Below are 19,320 nucleotides of genomic sequence, written 5' to 3'. Positions count from 1 at the left end.
ATCTATTGAGATAATCATGTGGTTCTTGTCTTTGGTTCTGTTTATATGCTGGATTACATTTATTGATTTGCGAATGTTGAACCAGCCTTGCATCCCAGGGATGAAGCCCACTTGATCATGGTGGATAAGCTTTTTGATGTGCTGCTGGATTCGGTTAGCCAGTATTTTATTGAGGATTTTTGCATCAATGTTCATCAGGGATATTTGTCTAAAATTCTCTTTATTTTGTTGTATCTCTGCCAGGCTTTGGTATCAGGATGGTGTTGGCCTCATAGAATGAGTTAAGGAGGATTCCCTCTTTTTCTATTGATTGGAATAATTTCAGAAGGAATGGTACCAGCTCCTCCTTGTACCTCTGGTAGAATTCAGCTGTGAATCCATCTGGTCCTGGACGTTTTCTGGTTGGTAGGCTATTAATTATTGCCTCAATTTCAAAGCCTGATATTGGTCTACTCAGGGATTCAACTTCTTCCTGGTTTAGTCTTGGAAGTGTGTAAGTGTCCAGGAAATTATCCATTTCTTCTAGATTTTCTAGTTGATTTGTGTAGAGGTGTTTATAGTATTCTCTGATGGTAGTTTGTATTTCTGTGAGGTCGGTGGTGATATCCCCTTTATCATTTTTTATTGCAGGTATTTGATTCTTCTCTCTTTTCTTCTTTATTAGTCTTGCTAGCGGTCTATCAATTTTGTTGATCTTTTCAAAAAACCAACTCCTGGATTCATTGATTTTTTGGAGGATTTTTTGTGTCTCTTTCTCCTTCAGTTCTGCTCTGATCTTAGTTATTTCTTGCCTTCTGCTAGCTTTTGAATGTGTTTGCTCTTGCTTCTCTAGTTCTTTTAATTGTGATGCTAGAGTGTCAATTTTAGATCTTTCCTGCTTTCTCTTGTGGGCATTTAGTGCTATAAATTTCCCTCTACACACTGCTTTAAATGTGTCCCAGAGATTCTGGTATGTTGTATCTTTGTTCTCATTGGTTTCAAAGAACATCTTTATTTCTGCCTTCATTTCATTATGTACCCAGTAGTCATTCAGGAGCAGGTTGTTCATTTTCCATGTAGTTGAGTGGTTTTGATTGAGTTTCTTAGTCCTGAGTTCTAGTTTGATTGCACTGTAGTCTGAGATAGAGTTTGTTATAATTTCTATTCTTGTACATTTGCTGAGGAGTGCTTTACTTCGAATTATGTGGTCAATTTTGGAATAAGTGCGATGTGGTGCTGAGAAGAATGTATATTCTGTTGATTTGGGGTGGATGTTCTGTAGATGTCTGTTAGATCTGCTTGGCGCAGAGATGAGTTCAATTCCTGGATATCCTTGTTAACTTTCTGTCTCGTTGATCTGTCTAATGTTGACAGTGGGGTGTTGAAGTCTCCCATTATTATTGTATGAGAGTCTAAGTCTGTTTGTAAGTCTCTAAGGACTTGCTTTCTGAATCTGGGTGCTCCTGTATTGGGTGCATATATATTTAAGATAGTTAGCTCTTCCTGTTGAATTGATCCCCTTACCATTATGTAATGGCCTTCTTTGTCTCTTTTGATCTCTGATGGTTTAAAGTCTGTTTTATCAGAGACTAGGATTGCAACCCCTGCTTTTTTTTGTTCTCCATTTGCTTGGTAGATCTTCCTCCATCCCTTTATTTTGAGCCTATGTGTGTCTCTGCATGTGAGGTGGGGCTCCTGAATACAGCAAACTGATGAGTCTTGACTCTTTATCCAGTTTACCAGTCTGTGTCTTTTAATTGGAGCATTTAGTCCACTTACATTTAAGGTTAATATTGTTATATGTGAACTTGATCCTGTCATTATGATATTAACTGGCCATTTTGCTCGTTAGTTGATGCAGTTTCTTCCTAGCCTCGATGGTCATTACATTTTGGCATGTTTTTGCAATGGCTGGTACCGGTTGTTCCTTTCCATGTTTAGGGCTTCCTTCAGGGTCTCTTGTAAGGCAGGCCTGGTGGTGACAAAATCTCTAAGCATTTGCTTATCTGTAAAGGATTTTATTTCTCCTTCACTGATGAAACTTAGTTTGGCTGGATATGAAATTCTGGGTTTAAAATTCTTTTCTTTAAGAATGTTGAATATTGGCCCCCACTCTCTTCTGGCTTGTAGAGTTTCTGCCGAGAGATCTGCTGTTAGTCTGATGGGCTTCCCTTTGTGGGTAACCCGACCTTTCTCTCTGGCTGCCCTTAAGATTTTTTCCTTCATTTCAACTTTGGTGAATCTGGCAATTATGTGTCTTGGAGTTGCTCTTCTGGAGGAGTATCTTTGTGGCGTTCTCTGTATTTCCTGAATTTGAATGTTGGCCTGCCCTACTAGGTTGGGGAAGTTCTCCTGGATGATATCCTGAAGAGTGTTTTCCAACTTGGTTCCATTTTCCCCCTCACTTTCAGGCACCCCAATCAGACGTAGATTTGGTCTTTTTACATAATCCCATACTTCTTGAAGGTTTGTCCGTTTCTTTTTCCTCTTTTTTCTTTAGACATCTCTTCTTGCTTCATTTCATTCATTTAATCCTCAATCGCTGATACTCTTTCTTCCAGTTGATCGAGTCGGTTACTGAAGCTTGTGCATCTGTCACGTATTTCTCGTATCATGGTTTTTATCTCTGTCAGTTAGTTTGTGGCCTCCTCTGCATTGATTTTTCTAGCTGTCCATTCTTCCATTCTTTTTTCAAGATTTTTAGTTTCTTTGCACTGGGCACATAATTCCTCCTTTAGCTCTGAAAAGTTTGATGGACTGAAGCCTTCTTCTCTCAACTTGTCAAAGTCATTCTCTGTCCAGCTTTGATCTGTTGCTGGCAATGAGCTGCGTTCCTTTGGAGGGGGAGATGCACTCTTATTTTTTATATTTCCAACTTTTCTGCCCTGCTTTTTTCCCATCTTTTTGGTTTTATCTGCCTTTGGTCTTTGATGATGGTGATGTACTGATGGGGTTTTGGTGTGGGTGTCCTTCCTGTTTGTTAGTTTTTCTTCTAACATTCAGGACCCTCAGCTGTAGGTCTGTTGAAGTTTGCTTGAGGTCCACTCCAGACCCTGTTTGCCTGGGTATCAGCAGCAGAGGCTGCAGAAGATAGAATATTGCTGAATAGTGAGTGTACCTGTCTGATTCTTGCTTTGGAAGCTTCGTCTCAGGGGTGTACCCCGCCGTGTGAGGCGTAGGGTGTTGGTCTGCCCCTAATAGGGGATGTCTCCCAGTTAGGCTACTCAGGGGTCAGGGACCCACTTGAGCAGGCAGTCTCTCCATTCTCAGATCTCAACCTCCGTGTTGGGAGATCCACTGCTCTCTTCAAAGCTGTCAGACAGGGTCGTTTGCATCTGCAGAGGTTTCTGCTGCTTTTGTTGTTGTTGTTGTTGAGCTGTGCCCTGTCCCCAGAGGTGGAGTCTACAGAGACAGGCAGGCCTCCTTGAGCTGCTGTGGGCTCCACCCAGGTCGAGCTTCCCAGTGGCTTTGTTTACCTACTTAAGCCTCAGCAATGGCGGGCATCCCTCACCCAGCCTTGCTGCTGCCTTGCCCTTAGATCGCAGATTGCTGTGCTAGCAATGAGGGAGGCTCCACGGGTGTAGGACCCTCCCAGCCAGGTGTGGGATATAATCTCCTGGTGTGCCGTTTGCAAAGACCCTTGGTAAAGCACAGTATTGGGGTGGAAGTTACCCAATTTTCCAGGTGTTGTGTGTCTCAGTTCTCTTGGTTAGGAAAAGGGATTCCCTTCCCCCTTGGGCTTCCCAGGTGAGGCGATGCCTCCCCCGGCTTCAGCTCTCGCTGGTCGGGCTGCAGCAGCTGACCAGCACCGATTGTCCGGCACTCCCTAGTGAGATGAACCCTGTACCTCAGTTGAAAATGCAGAAATCACCTGTCTTTTGTATTGCTCACGCTGGGAGCTGGAGACTGGAGCTGTTCCTATTCAGTCATCTTGCTCCGCCCCTGGAGTCTCCACAGGGGAAAATGTTAAATAAGCAGTCTTCATTTTGCAAATATTGTCTTAATTGAGAAGCTATGTAATATTTGAAATGTACCAATTTTAAAATATGAATGTTTCTTTCAATTTCATGGGGTTGTATTTAGAAATTTTGAAAATTTTATTACATTAAAACATTATAAAAACTTGTACCAGGGCCTTCTCGGTCTGGGCTAGAGGATTCGGTTCATCCACTGCACCAGTCTACTCAGCAAGAATTGTTTCTTGGTATCTACTCAAACCTTACTGAAGAGAATAACTGCTGCAAAACTCTCATTTTTAAATGTTTTCTTAAATATGTATATATAAAATTGAAACTTGTCTTATTGGAATTTCTACCTGTTGCGTCTGCACTCTCAGCAGCATTGGCCAGAACTTTTTCCCCTGATGGAAATATTCTTTATCTGCATCATCTGATAGGGTAATCACCAGCTGCTTTTGGCTTTGAGCACTGGTGACTTGAGGAACTGAAATTTTTCATTTTATTTAATTTTACTTAATTTAAATTTTAATGTGAATAGCCCCCCAATACAACATAAATAATCACAACATAATACAATGTAAATAATCACAAAATACAATAGGCTAGTGACTGTTGTACTGGACATCACAAACATAGTAGTTTGTTGAAAAAGCTAGCGATCATTTTCACATGCTGGCCCTTCAGAAATGTCAAGAGATTGTTGATATTTGTAGTTTCTTTTTAGGGCATTTTTTTGTTTCCTCATTAATAGGTTTGAACTTCAGAAATTAGTTTGTTGCTACTGCTGCTACTGTTGCTATGATCCTCTTTTTCCTAAGGTCTCTTCAAACTCATAGATTCTGTCATTGTTTCTAGATGTTCCTTGGAGATGTTGAGCAATTATAGCCTTGATACATATAAAGTACTCTGAATGCATGGGACAACAAACAAACAAACAAACAAAACTGACACACAAATCACAGAATGTGGAACATCTGGAGACATAGGGCACACAAGATTTAAACAAATGGTTGTAACCGGGACAATTTTGCCTCACAGGGGACATTTGGCAATGTCTGGAGATGGGTATTGACTGCCATGGCTTGTGGGGGGTGCGGTGCTTCTGGTATCTAGTGAATAGAAGGCAGTGATGCCGCTAAACATCCTACAATACTCAGGACAGAGCCTCCACAACAGAGAATCATCCAGCCCAAAATGTCAATAATGCCGAGGCTGAGGAAGCCCAGATTCCACATTTAAGAAATAAATATCACATTAAAAGTCTCATTCATTTGAAAAGAAGGAAAGACTTACAAAATGGCCTGCCTAGGTGTACTAATATTGTAAAAGTTTATAAGTTGCATGCTTGTTTCTGAATTCCTCTTCCACATCAAGAACTCTATTGGGTCACTGAATGCACTGGTAAATTTACTAAGAACATCTTCAAAAGTTCTTCACTCCTTCCTTCTTTTCCTTCTGAAGCTATTACTGCGGATCTTGTTGTTATCATTATTAGACACTCGTAATATACTTTTAATCCCCATTTGTGCTTTCGTCTTCACAGAACACTATCTGTGTTGTAACAAAGCCACTGGTTAAATAATGAGTCCAGATAAAAATGATGTGATATCGTGAAGTCATCTTCTTCAGATACGTATTTGGTAAGACTCCTTTTTCCTTGGAAATATTTTATTTGGTAGTGTGTGAGGCCAGTTAATCTTTCTCTCGCATCCTGAGGCAGGAAATAATTAATATAACCTGGGGGAAGAGCCTGGCTAGCTGGTCAGAAGGAAATCTGACACCTGGTGAAATGTGCCTCGTTTCCGGTTTCAGCACTAGCGTGAAATTTCCCGAGGTTCATAGAAAGGTTCTTCAAATCTTGGCAAATCTCTTGGTAAACTGGGTAGTGTCAGATTCCAAAAGAAATAGGAAAGTTTTACCTGGCTTCAAATTTCCAGTGTAAAATGTTCAACAGTCTAAGCAAGAGGGCTCCTTGCAATTGAGAAAAATCCAAGTTTCTTACTTTGAATAACTTATTGGAAGATACAATTCACCAAGCATAAAACCTCCAGGGAGACACATTTCATAGTAAGCCATCCAGCCTCTTTCAGAACATGCAGGAGTTTTCAATGGACATGGCTGCTATCACTGCACCAACAATTTCACGTTGTTCATTATCACATTGTATCATAATGTTCCCATGTTCAAAGCCATGCTAGAGGAAAATACTCTCCCAGAGGGTTTTTCAAAGTTTCCACTGGAGAGAAGAATGCATGGGACATTTCCTATCAAGTTCCAAAGAGTGGAAAAGAAAGTACAATGATAAGAATCAATAGACAATTCCTAAAATATTGTTCATGAAATGAGTTCTAGCAGGCTGTGAAGGTGAAGAGAAAAGTTACATTTCCAAGTTCAAGTTCTAATAGCAGTGTTGGACTTTGAAATAAAAGGAAGGTTTTCTAAAACCTTGTCTTGATTTGAGTAGGCTTGAGATTTGACATTCAGCACACATTTTTAAAATCTTCCTGCAAAACCTCTGTACATCCACTTAGTACTAAAGGGCTGCTTTGCCCAGTTCCCAGGGGCTCTAACATGCAGGCTGATTGCAGCCCTGCTAAGTCAGCAAAGGGAGGCTGCCGGTTCAGAATGCTGCTCCTTTTAAAGGAGGCACATCCTGCCAGGGCCTTGGAATCATTACAACCTCATGATAAAATTTCTGGCAATTTAATTAACACAAAGACATTTGAATCTTTTCTAGTGTTTGTAATCTCCTTCTGTCTGAGTACCATATAATCAAGGACATTCAACTGGAACAGAATTAGCCTACTTTAAGGACACCCCAAACAAATTCATACAGGCTGAAGTTATTTAATCATTGGTGCTGAGAAATGGATATGGTTAAGCTGATGAACACAGTTTCTCCATAGTGTCTTTGATGGAAAGTAGTGCTCTTATAGAGGTATTGAACTGTGGGATAAATACAAACACTGGGGTTTAAAATTACATTGATTATTACTAACTACTCCTTTTTCACTGAAAGCAATATCAAGTCCATCAAATAAGTCTATGACCAGAAATCAAAGGCCTTTTTTTGTGTGTTCAAAACATGGAAAAAATTATTGTTACCAAATCTATCTTTTCAACCAACCCACAACATAGGTAGAAATTGCTGTCAGAGTTGACACACGCTAACATGAAGAGTGATGAGAGGTTATTCTTTCTTGGTCTTTTTGGTAATCAAGCACTCTGAAATTGTGATTGATTGCTGGCTCCAAGTGATTTTTTTTTTTTTTTTTTTTTTTTGGGCAAGCTTCCAAAGGATTTCCTAAGGCCAAATCTAAAATAGCGAAGAGGAAAATACATAAATTTATCCTTTAATAATTGATGCTAAAAACTAATTTTCAAAATATTCCCAGGAAAGTCCTATCTTTGTACTCAAATTACTAGGAAATTGTTCTAATTGTTTCAATAAAAGAACTGTTGTTAAAAATAACCTGCAGTGTTCTGTTTTGGTTAGTGGTAAATCAAGTTTAACTCCTGGGAAAACTCAAAATTCATTCTGTAATACACCGGCCCCAGTATTTTTCTTTGGCTTTTAAGAAAACTATGAGTCAGAACTTGAATTGATTTGTAACACAAATACTAATATTGGCTCCCACCAAACAGTGATGGTGCCCTTTTGTTAAATGTAGACAATTAGTAGCCCAGTGGGTGAATTGATTCTTTGCCTTGGGATAAGAGAATACAAGGACTCAGGAAGAGCTGAGTAATGTCCATACATGAATGAGTGAATGATGAGACCGAGACTGTATCACCACAGGCTTTTCTCCAATTCCAGGTCTCTTGTCCAGTAGAGAGGATGATGTACTTTTCTCCAGAAAGTTAGAAAGCAGCAAAACTTTGTATTTTTACTAGAGGGGACAGTTTAGTATTCTGCTAAGCTGACAGTAAAATGAAACTGCCAGTTCCTCCTTTTTAAACCATCCACTGACATGGGACTAAAGAATTGCTCAAGGAAATTAATTGCAGACACTCTTAAAAACCAAGTGGAAAGGAATTTCTGCACTTGAAGGGGAGTCAGTCTGAAATTTATGCCAGTGGAAAGTACTTTAATCAAATAGTGTAGCTGTATTTTTAAAGGATGGGATAATTTTATGATCAATAACAATATTTGCGTGCCTGCATGCTGAAATGGAGAAATCAAATCTCATGCTTCAAAACCTAGGCTATGTGCTGCAGGTGTCTAGGAGAAATGCTTTCATAACATACATGATTATAAACTAGCCTGGGTAAATTGATGCCTTTTTCTGCCTTTACATGAAGCATGAGGAATTGGTGACTGCAATGGCCTAAGACTAAGTTAAATGTCTGACATTGAGCTTGTCTGGGCTCTTTTCCCACTAGCTGAAGAATAGAGGTGCTGGAGCCATGTGGAGTTGGGTGGGGCTTGAATGGGAAAGGTAGAATGTTATAAGGAGTTAGTTCCTCACATTTGGATAATTTGAGGCTGAAAACCATATTTCCATTACCCGTTGGTAAAAGAGTGAGAGCAGAGAGGCAAATGCCAAAGAATGATGTCAGTCAAATGCCCGAGGTTTAACTAAGTGACAGAGAGCCCTGGGGCTCGTTGTAGCTCCAATACATATTTGTGTGAGCAGACAACTCACTAAAATCTCCATCATCTCAGTATGTAATGCCAGTGTTACGTAGTGGAATTATGGATTTAACTTTAAAAATCACTTATAAAAATGTTGGAGAAAATTTAAGGTAAAAAAGAACCAACATTGAAAGCACCATGAGTAATAGTAATTATACTCTTGAAGACTTCAGTATAACCAGGTCCATTTGGAGTTCAATTCAAAAAGACTTTGTTACTAACGAGCCCAAAGAGCATTATGATAAAGGTTTGACTCATCAGGGCATCAAGGACAGCATAATACTGAGACTGAATGTCATAAAATGATTGCCTCCCAATTAAGACTAATTGTAAGAAAGGGCTGTCTGATTTATAGAATAGTTTTAAGAAATGTAGTTGAATTACTTTTAAGCAGGCTGATACTATAATTGTTGTAGCCAATGGCCTCTTCATCCTTCAAATAATGAGGTTCTAGGCAAATACACTCTGATTCTCAGCCAGTGATTTCTTATCTATGAAAAGTGTGTCATAATTTGAAATAAGAGCCAATGTTTCAGCCATTTAAAAGTAATCAATAACCCATATAACTACAAATAGAGGCTTCTCGTGCATTCCATTGATAGTACTATCAAAAAATTGGATGCTTTCTTAAGCAAACTTCTGCCAAATTATGGCTAGATAAAAGCATAGGATCACCATCACGATTATTAGTATATGAATGTGGCTTGGTTCCTTCATTACTATCTTGAGAGGTGTAAGTAATACTAGACTGGAGCCACTCTTTGCAGCAGCATCACCCAGTGTCATGTCTCTGCAGAGAAACCATGAATTAGGGGCTCTCTCTTACATGAACAGTGTCAGTTAAGTGCTCACATTTCAGGTGAAATGTGTGTAAGTGCAAAAGTGTTGCTGATGTCTCCCACCTGGAAACAGGAAATACTCAGGAGTCATTCCCATCCATCTCATGCTGAGTTTTACATTAATAAGGTAATGTCTTTAAGATCTCTGAGGTTTCAGGAGAAAGGCACACTGGGAGAATGGCTGTTATTATTTCCGAGACCTCCCGTCTCGAGCTAGCTTAAAGGCTAAGGGTCCCGAGGTGGTGCTGTAATAGTAGCTCTAATAATGTGCAGTTACAGCACATCTCACGTGAGGTGCTCTGAAGACATTATACACATTTATTCATTAAACCTGAACACACCCCAGAGATAGGTTAACTGCTATGATACTCCTTTATGCCAAAGTAAATGAAAACAGAGGGGGAAGAGAGTCAGCCAAGATCGTATGATGAACTTGTGGTACAATGGGAGCAATGATGGTGCTCTCAAGTTCCCTAGTGACTCGGTGAAAAGTCTTGCCACATTTGGCATGAGCGTATACATGTACCTAGTATGCTTGCTTAATTTTACTTCATCTTGTTCTAGAAATAACTGAAGAACATGTACAAATATATTCAATACAGCTAGATAACATAAATGGAAAATAAGTTTTTAGGGAAAAAGACCCAAGGAAAATAAGGATATAGAAATGAGATGAAACCTGGGATGAAGCACAGTTTGTGTTTTCTGTGAATGATGTTTGGCAAATACTCTCTTCACAAATAAATTGTGTATAAAGGGAAACAAATAGCCTCAGTTTCCCTTATCTGTGTGCCTTGGGAAGAAAGTTTTGCATGTTATGGGAAAGAAAGGGCTAGACAAAACATCAAAGCTTTGTAAAATTAGACTTCAATCCAGTTTGTTGAGTGGTAGATCAAAACAGTATTATTAGGGCCCAAGAGCCCCTCAATCTAGTGGTACCTCTGCTAAAGCGCAAACCTAGGAACAGTACGTTTCCCCACCATCTGGAGGGGTAAACATCAGAGACAATGAGAAAAACTAAGAAGAACAATGGGCAGTGGCAGCAGAGGGACTTGCTCTAAATCCTGAAAGGGGTTGGAGGTCATGGGTGAATTAGTGCCACAAATGAGGCAGTGATTCATGGTTTGGGCAGAGTTTATGGGAACAGGGGTATGTTGCAACAGCATGGACAGCAGCCCATGGGCAAACATAGTGCCCGCAGCATAGTGCTGCCTACGTGTGCGGCAGCATCAACCCAGGTGAGCAAAGGGTCAGCCTGAGCCACCGCTTTAGAGCTGCAACCAGATGTGAGATGGTGCCCCCCTCTGCTACCCCCACCTCATCCGTCACCTCCAATCTCATTCCTCAGACCCCAGCCTCTTTTGTAATAACATTTTTATTTTTTTTAATTTTTTTAATTTTTTTTTGAGACGGAGTCCAGCTCTGTCGCCCACGCTGGAGTGCAGTGGTGCGATCTCGGCTCACTGCAAGCTCCGCCTCCCGGGTTTAGGCCATTCTCCTGCCTCAGCCTCCCGAGTAGCTGGGACTACAGGCGCCCGCCATCTCGCCCGGCTAGTTTTTTGTGTTTTTTAGTAGAGACGGGGTTTCACCGTGTAGACCAGGATGGTCTCGATCTCCTGACCTCATGATCCACCCGTCTCGGCCTCCCAAAGTGCTGGGATTACAGGCTTGAGCCACCGCGCCCGGCCACTGTAATAACATTTTTAAAAGACACAGTATATTCTCATTGGATTGGTATAGCTTAAACCCAATGCTTTCTTGGGAGTAATCAGCTTCTAAACTTTTCCTTTAGTACTGTACTATTACTGTCAGAGGGTTTTTTAAATTGCGGTGTGTGTGTGTGTGTGTGTGTGTGTGTTTGTGTTATTCTGTTGTTCCTTACATTCCTGATCTAGTACATACAGGCAAAGTCTCACATGTGGTGGTACATGAATGGACAAAACCTGAACATCAGGTGGAAATTTCAGGTCATGTAGTATTTACAGAAAATCACTTGAAGCCCTATTCTATGCCCCCATGGAAGTAAAAATATCATAATTATCCCTGCACATGTACTGGGGCCTTATCTGCCTTCACTGGATTAGATGGGGTGAGGGATCATCATGTTCTCCCACACATGCTGTCTGTTTGGCATGATTTTACCAGATGTGAAATTCAGCCTCAGTTTTCTCAGAACATTCACCAACTCACAAAGAACTTTGAAAATAGTCAAGTTGGTCAATGTTTTTTTGAGAGGAGTTTACATTCCAAGATCAAGCTATTTCAAATTGAACACTAAAAATTTCTATTCATGTATTCATTCATTCATTCACTCTTTTCTATAAAAAACATTAAGTCCTTACATTGTGCCAGGCACAGCTCATGGTGCTTGGGAGTTATCAGTGAAAAAAACTGACAAACATCCCTGCTGTCATGGAGATGAAATTATAACAGATATTTGCACCAAGCTACCATATATCCCCAGAGGTTTTCCCTGGCTGCCTCCTCGGTGACAGGCTCTAATCTCCCCCAATTTTTTCTATCTCTTCTCTTCCATCACTTTTCAGGAATAAAAAGAAAGTCCTCTCAATTTTTTCTTAATGTGATGCATTGACTCTTGAACCCAGGTTCTCAAGTTCCCTAAGTGATATCCTAAATGCTGTGTTAAAATATTCTTTTCGGCCGGGCGCGGTGGCTCAAGCCTGTAATCCCAGCACTTTGGGAGGCCGAGACGGGCGGATCACGAGGTCAGGAGATCGAGACCATCCTGGCTAACACGGTGAAACCCCGTCTCTACTAAAATATACAAAAAAATTAGCCGGGCGAGATGGCGGGCGCCTGTAGTCCCAGCTACTCGGGAGGCTGAGGCGAGAGAATGGCGTAAACCCGGGAGGCGGAGCTTGCAGTGAGCTGAGATCCGGCCACTGCACTCCAGCCTGGGTGACAGAGCGAGACTCCGTCTCAAAAAAAAAAAAAAAAAAAAAAAAAAAAATATTCTTTTCTTTCTTTCTTTCTTTTCTTTCTTTCTTTCTTTCTTTCTTTCTTTCTTTCTCTCTCTCTCTCTCCTCTCTCTCTCTCTCTCTCTCTCCTCTCTCTCTCTCTTTCTTTCTTTGACAACGTCTTGCTCTGTCTCTCAGGCTGGAGTACAGTGGTGCGATTTCAGCTCACTGCAACCTCCGCCTCCCGGGTTCAAACGATTCTTCTGCCTCAGGCTCCTGATTAGCTGGGATTATAGGCACGTGCCATCATTCCTGACTAATTTTTTATTTTTTGTAGAGACAGGGTTTTGCCATGTTGGCCAGGCTGGTCTCGAACTCCTGACCTCAAGTGATCCACCTGCCTCAACCTCCCAAAGTGCTGGGATTACAGGTGTGAGCCACCATGCCCGGCCTGAAATATTTTCTTAAAGACAGTTGTTTCCTTATGAATATGTCAGAAGGAAAAAGATATTTTTATCATCTCTGTTAGTGGGATATAGACAGTTTAAGTTATTAGATATTCATTAATAGGAGAAGAAATCTCTTATGGTACCCATGCATAGTTTTAAATCTTGCTGGGAGATCAACTGCTCATCTGTAAAGTTTTCATGTTTGAGTCTCCCTGCTTCCCCCAATCCAGTCAGGATGGCAGGCACACTGCATAAGAGCCCTTCCAGGGACTACAGAAGGGAAATGATTACATTTTACCATGTTCAGAATAGGGATCTGAGAGATGATGATCAGCCCACAAAGACTCTCTGTCAGTATTATCTACGAACCTCACACCAAGGCTATATATATGGGTCAAATACTCTCTGGTTTCATTTCATGTGTTTCATTCCATGTGTTACCACTCAGTGCCATCAGTATTCACCTCATGAATAATTTTAGCAGTTTAAAAAAATTTTCGTAAATATATTGGCCTTTAAAAGGTGGTCCATGAATAAGCAATCCATCTACTTTCCAATGACCCTGGTAGTTCACCATGTGAGCCACCAGAAATTTTGGTGTTTACATCCAAGAATGGCTACATTTGTCATAGATCAGTGTGATAAATGAATGTCAAACAGCAACCTAATGTCCACACAGAGGGAGCCCTGATTAGGAAATGTGTGTACCAACATAAACACAAGTATTATATTTAAAAAAAAACACAGAAAAATAAATGGTCTAAAAATTGTGGATATCACTTGATGGATATTTTAAAATTTAATCCTCTGTCAAAGAAATCGTTTTCCATAATACAGAAGTCTATGAGATCCGAGATGAGAAAAATGAAACAAAAATAACTCAACGAAACAGTTTGCTTTTAGCACAATTCACAATTACAAAGATATGGAATCAACCAAAGTGCCCCACCAATGAATGGATAAAGAAAGTGTGTGTGTGTGTGTGTGTGTGTGTGTGTGTGTATACATACACTATGGAATACTACTCACCCATAAAAAAGAATGAAATAGTGTCTTTTGCAGCAACTTGGATGGAACTAGAGAGTATTTTCCTAAGTGAAGTAATTAAGGAATGAAAAACCAAATACCACATGTTCTTACTTACAAGTGAGAACTAAGATATGGGTATGTAAGAGCATACAGAGTGGTATAATGGACATTGGAGATTTGGGAGAGTGGGAAGGAGGGTGAGAGATGAAAAATTGCCTGTTGGGCACAATGTACACTATTTAGGTAATGGGTACTCTAAAATCCCAGACTGTACCACTGTATGACTCATCCATGTAACCAAAAACCATTTGTACCTTAAAGTTATTGAAATAAAAAAGATTTTTTTTAAGCTCAGCTTGCTTTTGAAGGAAAAATTCCAGGTGAATTTAGTGAATCTAAGGAAATATAATTGTCCGTTTTCCTAGATAAATTATCATCAGTTAAAAACCACTCTCCTAATTGGAGAAAGCTCACCTAGACCTGACAATTCATGTATACAAGACAGGACCTTCTGGAAATGGGAAAATGTGTTGAGGTGGAGTTTATTGGTGAGTCAACGAAGGAAGGATTATCTGTTGCCTGAGAGCGTTGGGCAATGGTTGAAGAAGACCGGAGGGTCCAGTCTTTAATGCAGAAAAAAAGGTAGAGGTATCAATTCCTAAAGGCCGAGCAGGCGGACATTCATTAATAATGTGACAAGAGTCATCAAAGGGAAGGAAATTCTTCTACATGGAGCATTGCAAGGATGGAGCTCTGATGAGGGAAAATTTCTTGAAGTAGGAATATAATCAGCTCCATCTTACAGGTTGCCATCCCTGTGCAGTAGTCATTAATTGGTCATGAGTTCTGTCTAACTTTCCTCAGTTATCTGTCCCTTAAGAAGATGGAAAGATCCTGAAAGAAACCAATCTGTATTACTTTCTTGTGCTCAAGAGAAACAAGATGGAAAACAGATGACTTTCTGATTTGAACAATATGGTCTCTGGCATCTATGAAGGTTTTTCAGAGATGCCAAATGATTCCATAACAAAAGTGAAATAAATAACAACAAATCTCTTTTGAATAAGTCTCACTTTCATTAGCTTTTTCTTTGGTTTTCCAGTGAGGAAATGGACTAAGTTTCACTGAACCGGAAGAGGATTCTTCTGTGACACCAATAAATGTGAGAAATCAACTTAGAAATTTTAAATTGAATTAGCATATAGCAGTTACTGTATGCCATGAATAGTTCTAAGGGTTTTACAAACATCAACTTACTGAATTCTTGTGAAAGTCTATGAGGTAAACACTACTATTTCTTTTTTTTTTTTTTTTTTGAGACAGAGTCTCACTCTGTCGCCCAGGCTAGAGTGCAGTGGCCGGATCTCAGCTCACTGCAAGCTCCGCCTCCCGGGTTCACGCCATTCTCCTGCCTCAGCCTCCTGAGTAGCTGGGACTACAGGTGTCCGCCACCTCGCCCGGCTAGTTTTTTGTATTTTTAGTAGAGACGGAGTTTCACCGGGTTAGCCAGGATGGTCTCTATCTCCTGACCTTGTGATCCACCCGTCTCGGCCTCCCAAAGTGCTAGGATTACAGGCTTGAGCCACCGCGCCCGGCCAAACACTACTATTTCTAAGGGCAGACTGTTGTTCAAGTAGAAACCCAGCTGTGGATTATCCGCTGCGTGTCTTTTTGGGTCTAGTGATAGGAAGTCTCCGTGCTGATCAACAGTAAGGAGCTTAGGCCAGCATTACTGCATAGAGGATGACCCTCAGGAAAGGTGCCTCCCTGCCATTCTCTCCTGTCTGCAAAGCCTACAAACTGCCAAAACCAACATAGTGTGAGGTCTCAAGAGTGAAAATATCTCAATAAATGAGTTGTTCTTCCTGTGTAGAGAAAATAGTCATCTTGGGGGTATTGATTAAAGATTTTCCCAGATTTCCTAAGGTCGGGGTTTTTGTGGAAGGTAAGGAAGTTAGGAATTTATGTGGGGGCAAACACAGAGGCCCTAAGAGCCATGGAGAGAAAGAAGGGCTTCTACCTCTCTCCTCTGCTACTATTATTTATTTATTTATTTTTGAGATGGAGTCTTGCTCTGTCACCAAGGCTGGAGTGCAGTGGCTCCATCTCAGCTCACTGCAAGCTCCGCCTCCTGGGTTCACGCCATTCTCCTGCCTCAGCCTCCCAAGTAGCTGGGACTACAGGTGCCCACCACTATGCCCGGCCAATTTTTTTGTATTTTTAGTAGAGATGGGGTTTCACTGTGTTAGCCAAGATGGTCTCGATCTGCTGACCTTGTCATCCACCCGCCTCGGCCCCCCAAAGTGCTGGGATTACAGATGTGAGCCACTGCACCCGGCCCCTCTGCTACTACTATTATCAATTCCATCACCATTCTCATTTTCACCACTTTCACACTCCTTTTGTGAATCATAATTTTTAAAACCTAAAAAAAAGAGGAAAGGAAAAAGAAAAGTCAAGGCAGTAGAGGTTTAGAGAAAAAATTTAAAATAAAAATTTAGAATAAAAGAAAAGAGAATAAAGTAAAAGTATGTATAAGAGAATTAAAATTCCAGTAGAACAAAACGTTGAGTTTGAAATTAAGATTGAAAGAATGAGATTTAAAAGATAAAAGTGGATCATTAAAATTATAAATCTATAGATTATTAAAGAATAAGATAAAATACTTAAATCCATCAGATAAAAATTTCAATATAAAAATAGATAAAACTAAGGATTAGTAGGAATTAATCACTAAGTAGGAAAATATTAAGGCATTGAAACTAAAAATAAAGAGGATTAGAGGCAAATATGTTAAGAAGAAATTAGAGAACTATAGAAGAAAATAAGAAAGGAAAAAAATTTTCTTTGAGCAGTTAAGAAATGAGTCTTGTTTAAAATGTAGATACATTGGGACAACATCCTTTCCGAGTTAAGTGCACAAGGAGGAAGGGAATATAGGGATAAGTTGCTCTTTGGCCAGGGATATGGTTTGGCTGTGTCCATACCCAAATCTCATCTTGAATTGTAGCTCCCATAATTCCCATGTGTTGTGAGAGGGACCTGGTGGGAGATAATTGAATCATGGGGGTAGTTTTCCCCATACTGTTCTCATGGTAGTGAATAAGTCTCATGAGATCTGATGATTTTATAAGGAGTTTCCCCTTTCACTTGGTTCTCATTCTCTCTTGTCTGCCACCACATAAGATGTGACTTTTACCTTCTTCTATGATTGTGAGGCCTCCCCAGCCATGAGGAACTGTAAGTCCATTAAACCTCTTTTTCTTTATAAATTACCCAGTGTCTGGAATGTCTTTATCAGCAGCGTGAGAACAGACTAATACAGCTAGAAAGTCAAACTCTGAAGAGACTCCTCTAAACTCTGCCAGATATGCCAAAAATCAAGTCTCCTTCACACATACAGAGCTGAGGCACTCCTGAGCTTCCTCTGCCTAATACTAAGATATTTCATTTTTCTTTGGGTCACCTATTAAAGTGTTCTGCTCTTTATTCAAGGCAGAGTCCTTAAGTCTCATGAACAGAAATTGTAGACTACTAAAGAATATGGTGGACATCAGAGAATCTGAGTCATGAGCAACAATCAAATAATAACAAATTATGTTTTCTATTAAATATTTTTTTCTGTGATTTGTAAATTTACATTAGTAAAAAATACGTTTTTAATGGTCGGGGATTCTGTTTTTTTTCCCACAGTAGGTATTTCACAGTTGCCATTTTTACCATGATGTCATTGATGAAGTTGTTCCACAAATTCTTAAAATATTGTGTTGTTGGGGACATGAACCCTGGCTGGCCTTGACATCAGACCTAGGGCAGGACACAGGAACCGGGCTGACTCAGAGCTCCGCCATGGCTACGTCTGTGCTTCCTTCCCTTTTTAGGAGCTTCATTCTTTCTTCCTCAGCAGCTTCTCATTTCATTCTTCTCATTTCATTCTTTCTTCCTCAGCAGCTTCTCATTTCACAAGCATGAGAGCCAGATGGGAGTTCCTCCGCCCACCCTGCCTGGTTAGCAACAGTGACTGGTTTAAGAGTAAGTATGCACCTCTGCAGAGTCAGTCACCTAGAACCTTACCTACTAAACTGCAGATTGGTCCAGGAAGTGAGAACGTGACCTAAACCAGACAATCAGAGGCTTTCCCTGAGATTTTCCTAATTTGAGCCCGAGGGAAGAAGTACTTGGATGCCATGACTCCTCAAGAAGTGCTTGAGGAGAGAAAGTTGAGAAAATGAAACCAAACATAAAGAGCTAAACCATGAGGAGTCCTGCCCAGCTTCTGAGCTGTCCATCATGAGGTCATGACTGCTCTCCTGTTTTTGCAATCAATAAAGGCAAATGCTTTCTGCCCCTGTAGCTATCCTCAAAGAGTGGTGTCCAAAAGCAGGGCAGCTTAAGTCCTCATTTAATGAGAACATTCTTTTATTAATAGCATATTTTTAGTTCTTTTGGTAAACTAGGGGAAACTAGCTTGCGTTGGTATGTGTTAAGTAGATGTACTAATCTTGTAATTTATACTCTTCCCCAAACTCCAGGACCCACTGCATAAATAAGTTCCTTATGCCAGATTTATTTCTTTCATAAGAAATATATATATTTTTTGTCTCAGAGCCCCACTATCACCATTTAGGCTCTAAAAAATCTGAGAGATTTGCCCCACGTACATTTGATTCCCAGCTGCTAACCTGGAATTTTGTTTTAGGAGTTTGTGAAGACTACTTTCCAACCACCTGTGTAATGCAATTATTTCAAAAAGGTACCAGAGAAGACTGACTGCTTGAGTCGGGCCATGGGTCTTTTGTCCTTAGACTGAGGTTTACACCATTGCCTGCCCTGGTTCTCCAGCCTTCAGACTTGCACCCAATTATACCACTGGCTTTGCTGAGTCTCCAGTTTGCAGATGGCAGATCCTGGGACTTCTCAAGTTCCATAATTGCAGGAGCCGTAGATATAGACATAGATACAGATATAGATATAGATATAGATATACATGGATAGAGATATCTCTATCCAACATCTATCTACCTACCTATCCATCTATTATCTATCTATCTATCTATCTATCTATCTATCTATCTATCATATTGCTTCTGTTTCTCTGGAGAACTCTAATAACACCACTAAAAAACATAAAGTGTTGTCAATTAAAGTATGATAAGAATCAGTAAGCCTTATCTGTAAATGATGATAGTAAATATTTTAGGCTTTAAGGTCCACAAGGTCTCTATTATGATAGCTGAATCCTGCCATCGTAGCAAGAAAGCAACCATAGGCAATATGTAAGCAAATGGCTATGACTGTGTTCCAATAAAGCTTTACTTGTGGACATGGAAATTTGAATTTTATGTAACTTTTACATGTTATAAAACTATTTTTCTTTTTTTTTTTGTAACCGTAAAAAATGTACAAACCAATCTTAGCGCCAGAGCCATACAAAAGCAGGTGGTCAGCTAGATTTGATCGACCAGACATTACGATTTCTTATCATGTTAATTACAAGATGCATCCATATTT

The 19,320-nt window shown here is 40.1% G+C and overlaps 1 long non-coding RNA gene across 1 annotated transcript in view; it reads left to right on the top strand.

Annotated features, from left to right (window-relative positions):
* The window catches only part of LOC117097447, a 104,817-nt gene extending 99,239 nt beyond the window's left edge, over positions 1 to 5,578 (top strand). The window contains exon 4 of the long non-coding RNA XR_004442938.1: positions 5,482 to 5,578. This is a non-coding gene — a long non-coding RNA (uncharacterized LOC117097447). The remainder of the gene's footprint in view (positions 1 to 5,481) is intronic.
* The last annotated feature ends 13,742 nt before the right edge of the window (positions 5,579 to 19,320 follow it).

This window comes from Trachypithecus francoisi, unplaced genomic scaffold (assembly GCF_009764315.1).
Source record: "Trachypithecus francoisi isolate TF-2019V2 unplaced genomic scaffold, Tfra_2.0 Lachesis_group15, whole genome shotgun sequence".
NCBI lineage: Eukaryota > Metazoa > Chordata > Mammalia > Primates > Cercopithecidae > Trachypithecus > Trachypithecus francoisi.
This window is presented reverse-complemented; position numbering and strand designations above follow the sequence as displayed.